The sequence below is a fragment of the Protopterus annectens genome, chromosome 12.part0, assembly GCF_019279795.1.
Source record: "Protopterus annectens isolate FY-2018-M chromosome 12.part0, PAN1.0, whole genome shotgun sequence".
In the NCBI taxonomy this organism is placed as follows: Eukaryota; Metazoa; Chordata; order Ceratodontiformes; family Protopteridae; genus Protopterus; species Protopterus annectens.
Genome location: NC_056746.1, coordinates 658,360,230 through 658,380,669, shown reverse-complemented (window position 1 = coordinate 658,380,669; position 20,440 = coordinate 658,360,230). Strand labels below are relative to the sequence as shown.

General features: G+C 42.1%; 1 protein-coding gene across 2 annotated transcripts in view; it reads left to right on the top strand.

The window, feature by feature from the left end:
* Nucleotides 1-20,440, top strand: part of LOC122816772 (tetratricopeptide repeat protein 30A) — a 2,782,581-nt gene that overhangs the window by 407,926 nt on the left and 2,354,215 nt on the right. The window lies entirely within an intron of this gene.

Genomic DNA, 20,440 nt, shown 5'->3' with positions numbered 1-20,440 from the left:
GATGTTATAGCTCAGCTGTTTCCATCCGAGACTTTCCCCTTCAGCACCCCTTTCTTTGGATGCAGTCGATACCCTTCCCTGTGGCACATCTGGGATAAAGTTTGTGTATAATACTAATAAGTGTTATCAGCACATTTCCTTTGTTCATGTTCCTGTGCTCACTGGACTTTGCTTATATATTGATAAAATGTGTCAGAAATTTAGGTGTGTGTGTGTGTGTGTGTGTGTGTGTGTGTGTGTGTGTGTGTCTATTTGTGGATATAAAAAAGTCTACATACCCCTGTTAAAATGCCAGGTTTTTATGATATTAAAAAAAGGAGACCACAATAAATCATTTCAAAATTATTTCCACCTTTACTGTGACCTATAACCTGGACAATTTTTATTTTATTTATTTTTTTATTTATTTTACATTTGTTGACCGGGCTAGTCTAGCTGGATATATGTCCATTTTCAGTAGAGGCCCGGGGAGAAAAGCTCCAAGTGTAGATTACAGATATAAAAAAACATATAGGAAACAGAACATAGACATTGTTACATACAGTTTTACATAAAAAAGCAGTAAGTAGGGAACATTAATGTAAAAAATGCAAACCAAAAAAATTTTTTTGAAAGCATACATATAAAGTTACTGTAAGGATAGATAGGATAGGAGAGGAAGGAGTGAGTTAACCTGGGTTGGTGCAGGAGCATAGCCAGTGTTTGTTGAGATGATTTTTTATTTGTTTTTTAAAAAGTGAGAGAGAGCACAAAGATGTGATGTCAGAGGGTAATTTATTCCACATTTTTCCAACAGAGTTGGAAAAGAGGGAATCTCCAGCTGAATTTTTAGGTTTGGTAATATTTATCAGTAGCTTGTTGGAAGAACGTAGATGCTTCAGGTTATTGTAAGGTGAAATGAGGTTAGTGAGTATGGGTGTTTTAGTTGGTTGGTATAGGATTGTATGAGCTATTTGGAATTGTTGAAATAGGAGTTGGTTAGGGAGTTCAAGCCAACCTAGTTCTCTTAGGTTCAGGCAGTGGTGAGTTTTAAATGGGGTTCCTGTTGCAAATCGAGCAATATTATGGTAAGATTGTGCTAGTTTATTGATATTGTTTTTGGAAAGGTTAGTGAATATAGCAGATGCATATAGTAGATAAGAGGTTAGATGGGATCTGGCTAAGATTGTCTTTGCGTCTGGTGAAAGGAAGGCTTTGATTCTGTAAAGGGAACCTATTTTCTTATTAACTAATTTGATAGTATTGTTGATGTGTGTATCAAAGCTGAGGTTGATATCAATGGTTATTCCTAGTAGTTTGGTAGTCATTTCTGGGAAAATAATGGTGTTGTCAACGGAAGTAAGAGTAAAGTTAAGAGGGGTAGATCTATGGGAAGGTGAGAATAATAGCAGTTTGGTTTTTTTAGGGTTGAGCAGTAGGCAATTCAATGGAAAAACTTAACAAAACTGTTAAGGTGAAAAAAATAAGTACAAAAAAATGTTCAGTACGCTGGTTGCATAAGTGTGCACACCCTTAAACTAATATTTTGTTCAGGTACCTTTTGATTTAGTTACAGCATTCAGTCTTCTTGAGTAGGAGTCGGTCAGCATGGCACATCTTGCCTTGGCAATATTTGCCCACTCTTCCTTGTAAAAGTGCTCCAAATTTGTCATATTGCAAGGGCATCTGCTGTGTACAGCCCTCTTCAGGTCACCCCACAGATTTGCTATTGGATTTAGGTCTGGTCTCTGACTGGGTCAACCCAAAAATTTAATTTTCTTCTGGTGCAGCCCTTCATTTGTTGGTTTGGATGCATGCTTGGGGTCATTGCCGTGTTGAAAGGTTAAATTCCTTATATTTAGCTTTCTAGCAGATGCCTGAAGGTTTGGGGCCAAAAGTGACTGGTATTTGCAACAGTTCATAATTCCCTTCACCTTCCCTTCATCTCGACTAAAGTCCCAGTTCCAGCTGAAGAAAAGCAACCCCAAAGCATGAAACTGCTACTACCATGCTTCATCGTGGACACAGTGTTCTTATGGTGATGCAAACTGTTGTTTTTGCACCAAACGGTACCCTTTGGAATTGTGGCCAAAAAGTTCAAACTTGGTCTCATCAGACCATAACACATTTTCCAAAAAGCTTTTGGGAGACTTGATGTATTTTTTTACAAATTGTAGCCTGGCCAGTATGTTTTTCTGTGTAAGAAGAGGCTTTCGTCTTGGAACCCTACCCCACAGTCCAGACATATGGAGAATGTGGGAGATTGTTGTCACATGTAGAATGCAAACAGTACTTAAAAAAATTCATGCAGCTCCTTCAGTGTTGCTGTAGGTCTCTTGGCAGCCTCTCTCTCCAGTTTTCATTTTGTCTTTTCATCAATTTTGGACATCCAGTTCTTTGCAATGTCACTGTTGTCCCATTTATTCTCCACTTTTTGATAACTGCCTTCACTGTGTCCCATGGCATATCCAATGCTGTGGAAATTTTTGGTACCCTTCTCCTGACTGTGACCTTTCAACAATGAGACCCCTTTGATGCTTTGTAAGCTCTCTGTGAGCCAAGGCTTTTGCTCTAGGAGGAAACTGAGTCGATCTCATGAAATTCCTACTAGGAACGCTGAACTTTTATTTGTGGTTAGTCTCATTAAATGATGGCAGGTGTGTACCCAAGAAGACTGAATGCTGTAATTAAATCAATTGAATGGTACAGGTTATAGGTCACATTAAAGGCAGAAAAAGTTTAGAAATGATTTATTGTGGTCTCATTTTTCTATCACAAAAACCTGGCATGTTAACAGGGGTGTGTACATTTTTATATCCAGTGTATACATATATGGATTTTACATATATACATATATATATATATATATATATATATATATATATATATATATAGGTTCATAGGTAGATGCTAGGCTATCGGCCCTAGGGCCCATACAAGCCTAGCCAAAAAATGTACCTTGGCTTTCGCCACCCAAGAAAATTATTTTCCTGTGCCCCTGTCGAGCAGAGCCACAGAAGTGATCCCCGGGGTGAATTTCCCATTTCCCATCCAATCATCAAGATTTTTCTTGAAGAGTGCTAATGAGGAGCTCTGTTTGACATAGATAGGTAGTCTGTTCCAGAGTATGGGAAGTCTCTGGGACAGGAATCTATCCCTCCAGCATGTTCTGTTTATTGTGGTGACAAGGTTTAGGTCCCTAGAGCATGTAGCTCAGAGGGATTGGAATTTCTTTAAGTGGAGCATGTCCAACAGCTCTGGGTTTGACATAGCTTTGTATGTTAGGCAGAGATTGCCACTGAGTAGGTGATATGCAATGGAGTAAAGCTGTAGTTTTTTGAGACAGTCTGCAGAGGGCATCTGTTTGAGGCCAGTAATCCTCTTTGTGAGGTATTTCTGTGGTCTTTCATGTTGTTGTAGATGTCTTGTGAGGCACATACCAAAAGGGGCGTTGTACTCTATAATGGGTCTAATGAGAGATGAGTAGAGGAGAACAATGACCTCTTTTTTTCTGGATGAGAATCCTTTCGTGATGAGATGAGCCACGTAGAAGGATTTCCTGACCACTGTGGCGATGTGATTATCAAAGGAGAGACTACTGTCCACCTGTGTCCCATGGTCTAATATCACATTTTCGGCATTAAGTAGACTACCAGCTATGTGGTAGTTCATGGGTACAGAGTTTTTACCAAAGGGGATGACAATACACTTTTTGGCATTGAGCTTCAGGCCATGGCTTCGACACCAGGTATCTGTCTCAGTGAGGCCCTTTTGTAGTTTGTCCACATCGTTAGGAGTTTCGATTATGGCTCCTAGTTTGCAGTCATCTGCAAACTTTGTTAGCCAAAGACCTTCTGTGTTGGCCTGCACTTCAGAGAAGTAGATACCAAACAGGAGAGGACCGAAAACTGAACCCTGTGGTACTCCACTTGTCACTGGTCTGATGTCGGATTTGGAATCCGCTACTTTCACAGTGTGGGTTCTGTCCATGAGCCAGTTGGCAACCCATCTTGTGACATAGGGATTTATACCTAGTTTAGTGAGCTTATCTATAATTCCAGAGTGGGGGATGGTGTTGAAAGCCTTGGTGAGATCTAGATAAGCTGTGTGAACCATTTTACCCTCATCTATGGCTTTGGTGACTGCTTCAAAGAAGTCAATCAGGTTTAGGAGACATGATCTGCCTTTTACAAATCCAAACTGGATAGGGTCCAGAGTTTGGAGATTACCAATGTCTTTGTTTATGAGTTCCACGATGATACGTTCCATGGCCTTGCAGACCAGGCTCGTCAGGCTAATGGGGCGGTAGTTCCCGGGGTCCGTCGTGGCTCCCCCTTTGTGGAGTGGGATAACCGTCGTGGTGCGCCTTTCAGTGGGTACAAAGCCTGAGGTGAGGCAATGATTGAACATGGTACTTAGGTAGGGTGCCAGTTCATTCTGTAGTTCGTGTAGAATGCAGCCTGGGATATTGTTAGGTCCCATGGATGCTGTTTTCTTGGCTTTGGAGAGTTTGTTTTTTTACCTGTGCAGCCGTGATTATAGGAACTTTGCATTCTTCCAGTGTAGAGATGGGACCTCTAGGGGGTGAGAGGGGGGTAAAGTTAGCACTGAACCTATCTGCTAGGATGTTGGCAATATCAGTTGGTTCTGTATATTTAGTGCCATTGTGCTGTAACTCATAGCAGATCTGAGTGTTCCCATTTAGATTCTTGACATAGCTATAGAATGCTTTGTGGTTGTCTTTAGAGTCAGTGGCAATTTTGTTTTCGTAACTAGCTTTGGAGGATTTTATGAGGGGATATCAGCTTCTTACTGAGGTTGACCAGGGAGTTCCTCCAGTCATGGGATTTTACTCTTTTTTGTAACAGTTTCTTTCTTCTGTTGTAGAGTTTGTTTATGGCAGAGGACCACCAGATTGGCTTCCTTTTTTTGGAGGATAACATCTTGGTTCTATTAGGGATAGCATGATCCACGCACTCGTGTAAGTGCTTATAAAGTGCATTTGTGTAGGATTCGGCAGTCATACCTCTATTGTCCGTCTGCATGGGTATCATGAAGTTTGCCACTTCTGTCTTAAGAAGTGTGAAGTTGGATTTGGAGAAGTTTTTTACGATGGTTTCCCTATTTGGGGCTGGGGGTGGGATGTGGATGTCTAGGCTGATTAGCTTGTGGTCGGATCTGACCAACGAGGAATTGACCTCTAGTGTGGAATACCGGTTTCCCATGTTGGTAATGACCAGGTCTAGGATATTGCTGCCCCTGGTGGGGGTGTGAATAAGTTGATCCAAGACGTTGGAATTTATGAATTCTAGAAAATGTTGAGCAAAAGAGTTGGTACATGAGTAGTTTTCCCAGTTAATGGTGGGGTAGTTGAAATCGCCCATTATTAGGGTGTTGGGTTGTGCCCTAATACTTTCCAGTGTATCAAGAAATGAGGAGTGTGAATCCTGGGGCAGGGTGGGGGGGTCTGTAGCAAGCTACAATTTGGATTGCGGTCTTGCCCAGAGTTAGTTGCACTTGGATAATCTCGGATGCATTATGCTGTGCAACTAGCCTGGAGGTGCGGATATCCTTAATGAATATGGACACGCCTCCGCCTTTAGTGCTTCTTTCTGGGTTAGGTGGCCGAAAGGTGTGGTATGAATTGAAGCCTGGTAATGCAGGGGTGCTCTCTGGAGCTTTGAACCAGGTCTCTGTCACTGCACAGATGTCAATGTTCTCCATGAGTGCCTCGAGTGAGTGCATTTTGAGGTTTAGACTTCTAGCATTGAGTAGCATTACCCTCTGATTTTGCTTGCTTGTACCTGTTAGTGAATTTGTCATTTGAACCTTGCCTAAAAAAGGCACTATAGGGGTGGCAAGAGCCTTAGCCAGTATCAGGAATCCTAAGGGCGACAGGTGCAGGCCATCTCTGGCAAAGCATCATGGACTGTCGATCATGTCGTCCCAGGCAGACAAATACTGGATCCCCTTAGAATGACACCAGAAGCTTAGCCAATTGTTGAAGTCAATCATTTTGTCCTTGTACTGTGGTATTATTCTGGGTGATGGCAGGATGCTACTCAGGGTTAGGGTCATACCTGCCTGGGATACAAGATCGGAGAGCTCCTCCATGTCTCTTTTCATGTAGTCCAGGGTGGTACGTCTCAGGTCATTCACACCAACATGGACAATGACAGTGTCATATTTGTACTTATTGTGGAGTGACCTGAGTGCATGCGTTATGTGGCTGATCCTGGCACCTGACAGGCAGCTGACAGTAACTTTTTCCTTGTTTAGCCTGGTGAGTGGAACATCAGTGTGCCTGATTATAGTCACCTATGACTAGAGTGTTGGGTACGTTGTTATGCCTCATGGGCTGTGGTTGAGTGGCACACTGAGTTTGTGGGCTATGTGTCATTTGGGTTGTGTTGGGGGGTGGAGTTTGCTTGAGTTTATGCTTTGGATGTCCTTGATGCTTGGGCAGGTTTTTATTGAGAGCCTCCGCGAATGTAGGTTTGTGTTTTGTGTTTCTGTGTGTGTGTTTTGGTGGTGTAGGTTTTGAGGGACTATGTGATGAGTGTGGTGTGGTGCAAGTGTTTACCTTCTCCTCTTGACTGTCTAGTCCAGTCTTGGGTGAAGAGAGCTTTGCTTCCAGTTTGGCTATATAAGTGCATCTCTTACAGGTTGTAGTGTTGGGTGGTAGGAGGAGAGGGTTGTCTGTGTACATGAGGCAATTGCTACATTGACCCAAGATGCCCAGATTCATCAGGTAGACAGGAGAAATCACTGGGAGCTGACCCTTAGACATGCCTGGATAAGTGCTTATTTATTAAGTACTAAAAACTGCTTTCCACTAGACAGGTGAGGAAAGTTGATTGCTGTAGTAATTTGCAGCTTATGTAGTGCTTACAATGAGTTCTGAACAAGTGCTGAGTTCAAAGAAATAGATTTGAGTGCTGAAACTAGAAAAATGGCTAGTTATAAGAAACAAAACTAAGCTAGAAGGATTCCCTCCAAGACAGAAGGGCTTGGGGGCTCGGAAGCCTACAAACAGTCTAGACCACTTAACAGGAAAGGCAGGAAACAAGCTTAAATTTTTTTTTTTTTTTAATTTAACGGTAATGAGGTATGCGTGATAACATGTATGTCTGTGTGTGTGTGGCCAACTTGAACAACACATATACAGATGGGTGGCAGGGGGAATCACCCAAAAGAGAATAGCTACGCTGTAATACATTGCAAATTAAATGTATCTGTTCAATCAATACTCTGTGTCAGACTGTACATGAAGGTAAATGTATTTACTTCTGGAACATTATAGTACAATTAGCCTGACAAGGATGGCACTAGTAAATCTGAATTTGATAGCACTATAAAACCACCAATTTATAATCATGCAGGATGGGACAGGATTTTATCGATTATTATTGTCTTGGAATAATAGCAGCTAAAGAACTGGGTTGATACACTCAGGAGTGAAATTCCAAAGAAAATGTACTACTCTTTTGAGTTTCAACAACATATGCATTAGTTAATGGCAGAAAAAAAGGTCATGTCAAGCTTTATGAAGTAATGGATGTTAGGCACATGCGTATAAACGTACACACACACACATTTTATATGTGTGGCTGTTTTAAGTTCACACGCATTGATGCATGGCCTTTATAGAAAGCAGTGATCAGTCACAAAATACAAAAAAAAAAAATAACTCTGATGTGGTAAGAATTAGCAAAGGGAGAGTTCTCCCCATCAAGAATGTCTCTACGTAAGCACAACATTGCTTTCCATGTTATGGCACAGTCTGTGAAAGTAGTAGCTGTCATTACTGCTGTTGCTAATGCGTGGAAGAGACAAATTATTATTACAAATCCCTCCAATCTGAGAGACATTGCATTAGTGAGTAACAGGTAAATGCTTTTCCAGTACAAATTCTGTTGGCATAAAGTGAATCAGAAATGCTCTTTTTACTATTTTTTAATACCTGATGCAGCAGCGGGGTGGAATGCTAGATCACATCAGCAATTGGCCTTTAATTGATGCCAGTCACTTCAAAACTATTCTTATGATAAACTGAAAAAACATGACCCAGATAAGTTAGGGTTATTATGGTTTGTAACCAGAGAACTGCCTCACCACTTTCTCAATAACACCCTTTAATGTGGGCACTGAGATGTCTTACCCACTGGAAAAATTACACGTTTGTAGTAGTGACTGGCAGTTTGTGTAGTTCTATAACCGATTCTGCTTTAGACTGAAAAAGTGTGTACTTATTGGTGGAGATAGTCAGCCAAATGTGAGACCGAAGATGGTTCATGGTTGACTCATTGGTTCCTTGTACTTCACCTGCACTAATTCTACCAATGTTTCCTGGAGTTTGAACTACCACAGTACTGCCCAACAGAGCTTTCAAGGGACCTTGTCATCTACTTTATCCAAGTATAGGAGTGATCATTTGGACTCTCTCATCATCTCCCGCGTCTTCTAGACTGTCTCTCAGCAAACATCGAGTCAATTATGCTTAACATTTCTCATGTCTTCTAGACTGTCTCTCAGCAAACATTGAGTCAGTTATGCTGCATCTCATAGGAATATGAACTGTTAATCTCCCACCTTACATTCTACGGCCCCGCGTGTCCATTTAATAAACCCCACCTCCATAACTTTCATGCAGTGTGACAGGAGTTTGAAGTCTTTGTCCTGCTCAGAGTTGTGGATGTGCCATTTGTTCTTGCACACTGGCTCCAGAGTGATTATTCTCTAGTCACCTGTGATATATTTTTTCTGTCCTTACCTTCAGCAGTACACTAAGGAGCCATTTCTCCCCAATCGTACCCAACAGCTTTTTCATATCTGCTGTGACCTCATGTCAACTATGCTGTTTTCAGTGACTCATTGTCATTGGTGATATTTTTACTTCCAGGGTGGTATCCTTTTTGTCTCGTTTCTTGCCACTGCCAGGGGCACTACAGCATCTGTTGGTTATTGTCATTCCCAAGGTGCTTCAAATATACCTTCAGTCTGCCTATAATGTCCTGGTGACTAGTGAGCATGTTGTAGCTGGCATTCATTTATGATAGGTAATTGCCTTTATCTTTCTGTCTTGCTCTCATAAGCTGATGTTTGTTTGGGCCACCTATACCATCTTTTGCAGAATTTGCTGGAGTGCCTCCAATGCCTTTTCTTTTGTTTTGCAACTCCTTTCTTAGCTTCTTTGTTAGTCAACCAGTATTCTCAACTTGCCTTATTTGGTCTTTTTATTCTCCCACTTTTTCTGACTGGCGTGTTTATTTTGTGGAGTGCCCGGATTACTCCAATTTTCCACTCGATTTCCTTATGTACCTTATTAGCATTCTGTGCTCACCACTTGCGGTTAACATAGTCTTCACACTACTGCTGTTCTTCTACAGCTACACTGAATTCATCTCTTTTTTGGGTGCTGGATCACTGAGTTATTCCACAAACTCTAATAGCTTGTCTCCAGTCAACTTCCAGGTCGTCAACCTGGTCTTGGTTGACCGTTGGTCCCTCTCTGACCCCGACTTGCAGCTGATTGTGTATAGCCTTTCCTTAGTAGGGGAAGCATACCTGAGTAGCATATTGGCCACTTTTGTGTTGGCTTCACTGCCCTTCCATCTTGTGTGATGGACACATGGGATGTCCTGACACCTCCGTACCATCATGTCATTTTCCTCCAAGCTGCATCCTATCAGATAAGCTACAGTGAGTAGCAATTCTCACTTCATGTTTGGCAGATTCATTGATCATTGATCTTGCATACAGCTTGCACTCAGAGCTGTCGACAGTAAACCAGGCTGGACAACTGTACAAGGGCCGGACATTACCTTATTGACATGGCTGTGGAGCTTTATGGCAGGCATACAGCCAATAGGTGGCACACACTTTATGGAGAACATTCAAACCTAGCCATAATCTGTGTTTCTGGTAGTGGAGGTAAAGTTATTGGACTGAGCAGTAGACTTTGTATATAACACTTTATTTACTTTTCTTGTAGAAAAAAACAAGGAAGCATTGGAATATAAAAAGGGAATAATTTTCTTGAAAATGTATACTGTGTGTCCAAGATCTAGCAATTCCAAGTGGTGCTTAATACGTTGTGAATTATGCATTGCAGGTGATCAGTAAGTCCAAACAATCAGCGGAGAGTTCACTACTTCCAACATGTTCCGTATAAGTCAGGTATGCCTGTCTGTATATTCATTTTCAGGAAGATGCATTTCTAACATTGTTCATACCTGGTGGATTACATGTTAGAACCAGAATGATGCTGCTTTGCTGGTCAGAAGCAGGTAATGTGGTATTTAGATGACTACAGTATAATTTCTTTCCCAATTACATTTGAATACCACAGTACAGTGTAAACAACAGTCAGTGTCATTCCAGTGCCTGCCTTTTATTTGGTGATGTGCCTTTATTTGATGTGGCTTGCATAAACAATTTGAATGGTACCCGTGTAAGGAAACCAGTAATTTGATGGTTCATAGGTAAGTACTAGGCTATTGGCCCAAGGGCCTACGTAAGCCTAGCCAACAAGGTTCCCTGGCTTACGCCACCCAAGAAAGTTATTTTCCTGTGCCACTGTCGAGCAGAGACACAGAAGTGATCCCCGGGGTGTATTTCCCATTTCCCATCCACTCATCAAGATTTTTCTTGAAGAGTGCTAATGAAGAACTTTGCTTGACATCGATGGGTAGCCTGTTTCAGAGTATGGGAAGTCTCTGGGATAGGAATCTATCCCTCAAGCATGTCCTGTTTATTGTGGTGACAAGGTTTAGGTCCCTTGAGCGTGTAGCTCAGAGGGATTGGGATTTCTTTAGGTGTAGCATGTCCAACAGCTTTGGGTTTGACATAGCTTTATATGTTAGGCAGAGATCACCTCTGAGTAGGCGATATGCTATGGAGTAAAGCTGGAGTTTTTTGAGGCGGTCAGTGTAGGGCATTTGTTTGAGTCCAGTAATCCTCTTTGTGAGGTACTTCTGTGGCCTTTCCAGCTGCTGCAGATGTCTTGTGAGGTACATTCCAAAAGGGGTGTTGTACTCTATAGTGGGTCTAATGAGTGTCAAGTAGAGGGGAACGATGACCTCTTTTTTCCTGGATGAGAACCCTTTTATGATGAGGTGTGCCACGTAGAAGGACTTCCTGACTACTGTGGCAATGTGACTATCAAAGGAGAGACTACTGTCCACCTGGGTCCCAAGGTCTCTTATCACGCATTTGGTGTTAAGTAGATTGCTGCCTATGTGGTAGTTCATGGGTACAGAGTTTTTACCAAAGGGGATGACACTGCACTTTTTGGCATTGAGCTTGAGGCCATGGCTCTGACACCAGGCATCTGTCTCAGAGAGGCCCTTCTGTAGGATGTTCACATCATTTGGGGACTTGACTATGGCTCCTAGTTTGCAGTCATCTGGGAACTTCATTAGCCAGAGGCCTTCTGTCTTTGCCTGTACTTCAGAGAATTAGATACCAAACAGGAGTGGTCCCAGGACGGAACCCTGTGGTACTCCACTTGTCACTGGTTTCAGGTCAGATTTGGAGTCTGCAACTTTTACAGTGTGGGTTCTGTCAGTGAGTCAGTTGGCAACCCATCTTGTGACGTAGGGATTTATGCCTAGTTTATTGAGTTTAGCTATAATTCCAGAATGGGGGATGGTGTCGAAAGCCTTGGCGAGGTCAAGATAGGCTGTGTGAACCACCTTACCCTCATCTACGGCTTTGGTGCCTGCCTCAAAGAAGTCGATCAGGTTCAGGAGAGTTTGGAAGTTACCAATGTCTTTGTTTATGAGTTCCATGATGATACGTTCCATGGCTTTGCAGACCAGGCTCATCAGGCTAATAGGTCTATAGTTCCCGTGATCAGTGGTGGCTCCCCCTTTGTGGAGTGGGATAACTGTTGCTGTGCACCATTCAGTGGGCACAAAGCCTGATGCGAGGCTATTATTGAACATGGTGCTTAAGTGGGGGAGCCAGTTCATTCTGAAGTTCGTGTAAAACGCGGCCTGTGATGTTGTCCTGTCCCATGGATGCTGTGTTTTTGGCTTTAGAGAGTGCATCTTTCACCTGCGTAGTTGTGATTACAGGGACTCTGCATTCTTCCTGTATAGATATGGGCCCTTTAGGGGGGTGGGGGTAAAGTTAGCACTGAACCTATCTGCCAGGATGCTGGCAATATCAGTTGGCTCTGTAATTTTCGTGCCTTTGTGCTGTAACTCAGAGCAGATCTGGGTGTTGCCATTGAGTTTCTTGACATAGCTATAGAATGCTTTGTGGTTGTTCTTGGAATTAGTGGCAATTTTATTTTCGTAGCTAGCTATGGAGGATCTTATAAGGGATCTCAGCTTCTTACTGAGGCTGACCAGGGAGCTCCTCCACTCATGGGAATTTACTCACTTTTGCAACAGTTTCTTCCTTCTGTTGTACAGTTTGTTTATGGCAGGGGACCACCAGATTGGCTTCCTTTTTTTGGAGGATAGCGTCTTGGTTCTGTTTGGGATAGCACGATCCATGCACTCATGTAAGTGCTTATAGAGTGCATTTGTGTAGGATTCAGCAGTTGTAACTGTATTGTCCATCTGCATGGGTGTCATGAAGTTCACTACTTCTGTCTTAAGAAGCATGAAGTTGGCTTTGGAGAAATTTTTTACTGTGGTTTCCTTAATGGGGGAGGGGGGAATGTGGATATCAAGGGTGATTAACTTATGGTCGGATCGGACCAACGAGGAGTTGACTTCAGGTGTGGAACAGCGGTCACTCATGTTGGTAATGACTAGGTCTAGGATATTGTTGCCCCTGGTGGGGGTGTGGATAAGTTGATCTAGGGCATTGGAGTTTATGAATTCCAGAACGCGTTGCACTAAGGAGTTGGTACATGAGTAGTTTTCCCAGTTAATGGTGGGGTAGTTGAATTCGCCCATTATTAGGGTGTTTGGTTGAACCCTAATATTTTCCAGTACATCAAGAAAAGAGGAGTGGGAATCCTGGGGCATGGTGGGGGATCTGTAGCAAGCTACAATTTGGATTGCAGTTTTGCCAAGAGTTAGTTGTACTTGGATAACCTCGGATGCATTATGCTGAGCAACTAGCCTGGAGGTGTAGATATCCTTAATGAATATGGACACACCCCCACCTTTGGTGTTTCGTTCCAGGTTACATGGCCAAAAAGTGTGGTATGAGTTATAGCCTAGTAGTGCAAGGGTACTCTCTGGAGCCTTGAACCAGGTCTCGGTCACTGCACAGATATCGATGTTCTCCATTTTTAAGGAGTGCCTCGAGTGAGTGCATTTTGAAATTTAGACTTCTAGCATTGAGTAGCATTACCCTCAGTTTTTGCTTGCCTGTTCCTGTTATGGTGGTGAATTTGTTACTTGAACCCTGCCTAAAAAAGGCACTATAGGGGCAGCAAGAGCCTTAGCCAGTATCTGGAATCCCAGGGTGACAGGTGCAGGCCATCTGTGGCAAAGCATCGTGGTCTGTCGACCATGTCATCCCAAGCAGACAGATACTGGATCTCCTTAGAATGACACCAGAAGCTTAGCCAATTGTTGAAGTCAATCATTTTGTCCTTGTACTGCAGTATCATTCTAGGCGATGGCAGAATGCTACTCAGGGCTAGGGTCATACCTGACTGGGCTACAAGATCGCAGAGCTCTTCCATGTCTCTTTTCATGTAGTCCAGGGAGGTACGTCTCAGGTCATTCACACCAACATGGGCAATGACAGAGTCATATTTGTACTTGTTGTGGAGTGACCTGAGTGCGTGGGTTATGTGGCGGATCCTGGCACCCGACAGGCAGCTGACAGTAACCTTCTCCTTGTTTAGCCTGGTGAGTGGGACATCAGTGTGCCTGACTATAGAATCACCTATGACTAGTGTATTGGGTATGTTGTTTTGCCTTATTGGCTGTGTTTGAGTGGCACACTGAGTCTGTGGGCTATGTGTCATTTGAGTTGTGTTGGGGAATGGAGGTTGCCTATGTTTCTGCTTTGGAGGTCTCTGTTGCTTAGGCAGATTATTATTGAGATCCTCCGTGAATGTTTTTGAGTTTCTATGTGTGGATTTTGGTGGTGTAGACGTAGTTAGACTATGTGATGAGTGTGTTGTGGTGCAAATGTTTACCTTCTCCTCATGACTGTCAGGTTCAGTCTTGGTTGGAGAGAGCTTTTCCTCCAGTTTGGCTAGATAAGTGCATCTCTCACAGGTTCTGGTGTTGGGTGGTAGGAGGAGAGGGTTGTCTGTGTACATGTGGCAATTTCTACATTGCCTCAAGATGCCCAGATTAATCAGATAGACAGGGGAGAACACTGGGAGCTGACCCTTGGACATGCCTGAATAAAAAACTATTCTCTTCTAGATAAGTGAGGAAAGTGAGTACAAGAGCTGTTTTTCTCAACTCCAGTGAGAAAAGTAAGTACAGAAACTGTTTTCCTCTAGGTAATGAGGAAGATTGAGTGCTATAGTAATTAGTAGCTTATTTAGTGCTTACGAGTTCTGAACAAGTGCTGAGTATAAATAAGCAAATTTAAGTGCTAAAACTAAGAATCTGTATCTGCACTAGACGAGTTACAGAAACAAGTGCAAATGCAGGCTTTCAAATCAGAAAGTTGAGAGAGATGGAAAAAACTGTTTTCCTCTAGATAATGAGGAAGATTGAGTGCTATAGTAATTAGTAGCTTATTTAGTGCTTACAAGTTCCCAAATGGCCAATAACTACAAATTCTGGGCCAGAACCACTCCTTATGTGGTAGACAGGTTACCTAATGCTTACCACTCCCACTGATAAGCTAGAAGGCTTCCCTCCAACACAGAAAGGCTTGGGAGGCTCAGAAGCTTACAAACAGTCCTGGATACAGCAAATCTGTATCTGGAACACTAGTTACAGGAAATATAGGAAACAATGGTATAATGGAATATTGTTTGCACAAATATGGAAGTATACTTGTTTTGAGCTACTTTCTCATGTCATGTCCAGGCTTGGGTGTCTCTGTGTTTCTTCGGTTTAATCACTGGTTTGCTATGTTTCCCATGTGACACTGCTCATACCTCATCTGATGCTATGGTTAAGATTCCTGTGAATATGCTAAGCCATTCTTATGAATATCCATTCACTCCTCATTCACCTTCTGTTGCTGAACAGTCAAGTGAAGTTACACTGAGGAGCCGTGATGTCTGCACAGTGAATTCATCTGCTTAGCATGATACCTGTTAGCTGAGCTTGCCCCTTCCTGTACTCAAAGCCAGAGTCATTGTTATTCACCAGCCTTCACAATTTATGCACTTGTAGATGCAAAGATACAGGAAAGGAGTCTTACCTGTATAATTCATCAGTCTTTAACTTTAGAGACATGTTTATAATCTTTGTCTTTATGCAGTGCTCTTGCCATGGGATGTTTGTACAATTGTAAACTTGCCTGTATTTTAATATTCTCAGTTCAGCTTTTTAAAACGCAAACTTTGAGCTTTGCACCATTTGCTTCTTCAGAAGCCATAGCCCATCCCTGATACATTCCATTTGATATCTCTGTATAATTATATTAACTGATGTCATCTCATTGGATTTGCAGTTGATGTGCAAGATGGCCTTTCATCCCTGATCCCTGCTGTAATAAAAAATATGAGATACTTGAAAAACAGCAGTCACAGTTACACACCAACTGTTAGTGGTCTAAAACTGAGCTGGGAGTGGCCAGCCTGGTTTAACTAGCACCTTGAGGAAATATGTGATATTTTGGGTATCAGTAAATATAAAAGCTTGTTGTGGCTGCCGGCAATGGAAAACAGCACTTTCTAATATCTTAGAATTAACTCTGACTTAGAATTCACATCCATTTCCATCACACCTCCATCTTCTCTGTCTTTAGCCAAACACTTTGGATTAATTGATTGAGAAATCACAATGTCTGCGTATGGAATTCACCTACTCATCATGATACCAGTTACTCAGTTATCCTGTTCCTGTTGTGAAAGTCAGGGCCATTGTATATTGTATAGTTGCTAAGATGTCTGAATGGTGCCTTATCTGCATTTTTGAATTAGGTGTATTTTCAAGGTAACGCTTGTAAGCTTCATACTTATGCAGTGCTGTTGCCATAGGCAATGTTCATAGGTAGGTACTAGGCTATCATCCCAAGAGCCTAAGTAAGCCTAGCCAACAAGGTTCCCTGGCTTACGCCACCCAAGAAAGTAATTTTCCTGTGCCACTGTCGAGCAGAGCCACAAAAGTGATCCCCGGGGTGTATTTCCTATTGCCCATCCACTCATCAAGATTTTTCTTGAAGAGTGCTAATGAGGAACTTTGCTTGACATAGACGGGTAGCTTGTTCCAGAGTATGGGACGTTTCTGGGATAGGAATTAATCCCTCCAGCATGTCCTGTTTATTGTGGTGACAATGTTTAGGCCCCTACAGCATGTTGCGTGGAGGGATTGGGATTTCTTTAGGTGTAGCATGTCCAACAGCTCTGGGTTTGACATAGCTTTATATGTTAGGCAGAGATCACCTCGGAGTAGGCGATATGCTATGGAGTAAAGCTGGAGTTTTTTCAGACTGTCAGTGTAGAGCATCTGTTTGAGTCCAGTAACCCTCTTTGTGAGGTACTTCAGAGGCCTTTCCAGCTGCTGCAGATGTCTTATGAGGTACATTCCAAAAGGACCGTTGTACTCTATAATGGGTCTAATGAATGTCGAGTAGAGGGGAACAATGACCTCTTTTTTCCTGGATGAGAACCCTTTTGTGATGAGGTGTGCCATGTAGAAGGATTTCCTGACTACTGTGGCGATGTGATTATCAAAGGAGAGACTACTGTCCACCTGGATCCCAAGGTCTCTTATCCCACGTTTGGTGTTAAGTAGACTGCTGCCTATGTAGTAGTTCATGGGCACAGAGTTTTTACCAAAGGGGATGACAGTGCACTTTTTGGCATTGAGCTTGAGGCCATGGCTCTGACACCAGGCATCTGTCTCAGTGAGGCCCTTCTGTAGGATGTCCACATCATTAGGGGACTCTACAGTGGCTCCTATTTTGCATTTGTCTGCAAACTTAGTTAGCCAGAGGCCTTCTATATTAGCCTGTACTTCAGAGAAGTAGATACCAAACAGGAGAGGTCCCAGGACTGAACCCTGTGGTACTCCACTTGTCACTGGTTTGAAGTCAGATTTGGAGTTTGCAACTTTTACAGTGTGAGTTTTGTCAGTGAGCAGTTGGTAACCCATCCTGGGATGTAGGGATTTATACATAGTTTAGTGAGTTTATCTATAATTCCCAAATGAGGGATGGTGTTGAAAGCGTTGACGAGGACAAGATTGGCTGTATGAACCACCTTACCCTCATCTACGGCTTTGGTGACTGCCTCAAAGTAATTTATCAGGTTCAGGAGGCATGATCTGCCTTTCACAAGCCCGAACTGAGTGGGGTATAGAGTTTGGAGGTTACCAATGACTTTGTTTATGAGCTCCATGATGATACGTTCCATGGCCTTGCAGACCAGGCTCGTCAGGCTAATAGGCCAATAGTGCCTGGGATCAGTGGTGGCTCCCCATTTGTGGAGTGGCATAACAGTTGCTGTGTGCCAGTCAGTGGGCAGAAAGCCCGATATGAGGCTATGATTGAACATGGTGCTTAGGTGGGGGCCCAGTTCATTCTGAAGTTTGTGTAAAACACAGGCTGGGATGTTGTCCGGTCCCATGGATGCTGTGTTTTTGGCTTTAGAGTGCAGCATTTACCTGCGTAGTTGTGATTACAGGGACTCTGCATTTCTTTTGTAGAGATATGGGCCCTTTAGTGGGTGAGAGGGGGGTAAAGTTAGCACTGAACCTGTCTGCCAGGATGTTGGCAATATTAGTTGGTTCTGTAATTTTTGGGCCGTTGTACTGTAACTCAGAGCAGATCTGGGTGTTGCCATTGAGATTCTTGACATAGCTATAGAATGCTTTGTGGGTGTCCTTAGAATCAGTGGCAGTTTTGTTTTCATAGCTAGCTTTGGAGGATCTTATAGGTTCATAGGTTGGTACTAGGCTATCGGCCCTAGGGCCTATACAAGCCTAGCCATAACAATCCCCTGACTATTTCTTCCCAAAGTATTTACTTACCTCATCGATGTTAAATTTGCACTGTATATTAACGGATGTCCTTGACAAATAACGTTAATGATTTTAATCTGCAATCTAATAATTTTTGGTATTTTGACCTAGAGGGGTGCAACTGTCAAAGTGAAAAAGTTGTATACTATCTTAGACACCCCTACCCAAAATATTACATAGACCAGAAAAAAAGAAGTTATAACTTGGATTTTTGAAACACCTCAAAAAACATCAGAAATAACCCACATGGACGTGTGTTGCACCTCTTTATTATGTCCCATGAAAACAGTTTCTTAAAAAAATATACATACATGCACACACATTTTTCCCTCTCTCCAGTAACTGCCATAAAGAGGAAGGACTACTCTTTAAGTTTGGGACTCTACACCCTCAGAGAATAAAAAAAGTAAATAAATAAATAAACAACAGCTGTACACTACTATACTACACTTTGAGCCCATTCATCCACTTTAATAATAGACCATCAAAATAACAGAATAAACCCATTAACAATTCAAACTACTGATTTCTCAACACTTCAGACAATAAAAAGTATATCTACTTAAAAATTTTACACTTCTAAAATTCATAACATTTTAGATTTAAGCTTTAAAACACTCAATGTTTGCTGCTTTATTAACACTGGGTGACTCACTGGAATCTAATTTCAACTGCAGCATTAAATTTCCAACAGTGCTTCTAAATTACCACCTCTACCTACAAAACATCACCCAACACATAAAAATTAATATTGTAAAATTATTACACACCTTAGCATATTTGAAAAGGGCATTATTTTCATTGTTTTTAAATGCATAGCTGTGATCATAAATGCATTTATTTAATTTTCAGTTCCCCCCTCATGTAAAAGGAGATGCATCTATTACATAAAGCCAAATATATTATTAGCAGTATATCTTAAGATATTCAAAAATAAAATCCTTTCTAGGTATACAAACAGTAGCAGTCCCAATAAATATACATACATCATTTATACGACAATGTAGGTACATTTAGGGGAATGTGCCATGGACTTTCACAAACTTCTTTTCCAATCTCCTGTCCAAATACTCTTTTAAGAATAGTACCAGTGTGTGTTACACACACACACACACACACACACACACTATATATATATATATATATATATATATATATATATATATATATATATATATATAATAAAAGGCTTACACCAATGACTTGTTGTCCTGGAAAAATGTTCCATTTATTCAGTTTTTTAATGCAAACAAATAAGGGATCTCAGCTTTTTACTGAGGCTGACCAGGGAGCTCCTCCACTCATGGGATTTTACTCTCTTTTCCAACAGTTTCTTCCTTCTGTTGTAGAGTTTGTTTATGGCAGGGGACCACCAGTTTGGCTTCCTTTTTTTGGAGGATAGCATCTTAGTTCTGTTCGGGATAGCACGATCCATGCACTCATGTAAGTGGTTATAGAGTGCATTTGTGTAGGATTCAGCAGTCGTAACTGTATTGCTATCAGCATGGGTGTCATGAAGTTCACCACTTCTGTCTTAAGAAGCATGAAGTTGGCTTTGGAGAAATTTTTACTGTGGTTTTCTTAATGGGTGGGGGGGGGGGTGTGGGACGTGTATATCTAGGATGATTAGTTTATGGTCAGATCGGACCAACGAGGAGTTGACTTCAGATGTGGAACACCGGTCACTCATGTTGGTAATGACTAGGTCTAGAATATTGTTGCCCCTGGTGGGGGTGTGGATGAGTTGATCCAGGTCATTGGAATTTATGAATTCCAGAAAGCGTTGAGCAAAGGAGTTGGTACATGAATAGTTTTCCCAGTTAATGGTGGGGTAGTTGAAATTGCCCATTATTAGTGTGTTTGGTTGAACCTTAATGTTTTCCAGTATATCAAGAAAAGAGGGGTAGGAATCCTGGGGCATGATGGGGTGTCTGTAGCAAGCTACAATTTGGATTGCAGTTTTGCCAGAGTTAGTTGCACTTGGATAACCTTGGATGCATTATGCTGAGCAACTAGCCTTGAGGGTGTGGATATGAATATGGGCACACCTCCCACCTTTGGTGTTCCGGTCCAGGTTACACGGCCGAAAAGTGTGGTATGAGTTATACCCTGGTAGTGCAGGTGTGCTCTCTGGAGTCTTGAACCAGATCTCAGTCACTGCACAGATATTGGTGTTCTCCATTTTAAGAAGTGCCTTGAGTGAGTACATATTGAGATTTAGACTTCTACCATTGAGTAACATTACCCTCAGTTTTTGCTTGCCTGTTTCTGTTACGGTGGTGAATTTGTCATTTGAACCTTGCCTAAAAAAAGGCACTATAGGGCCGGCAAGAGCCTTAGCAATTATCCCAAATCTGAGAGGCAACAGGTGCACGCCATCTCTTTCC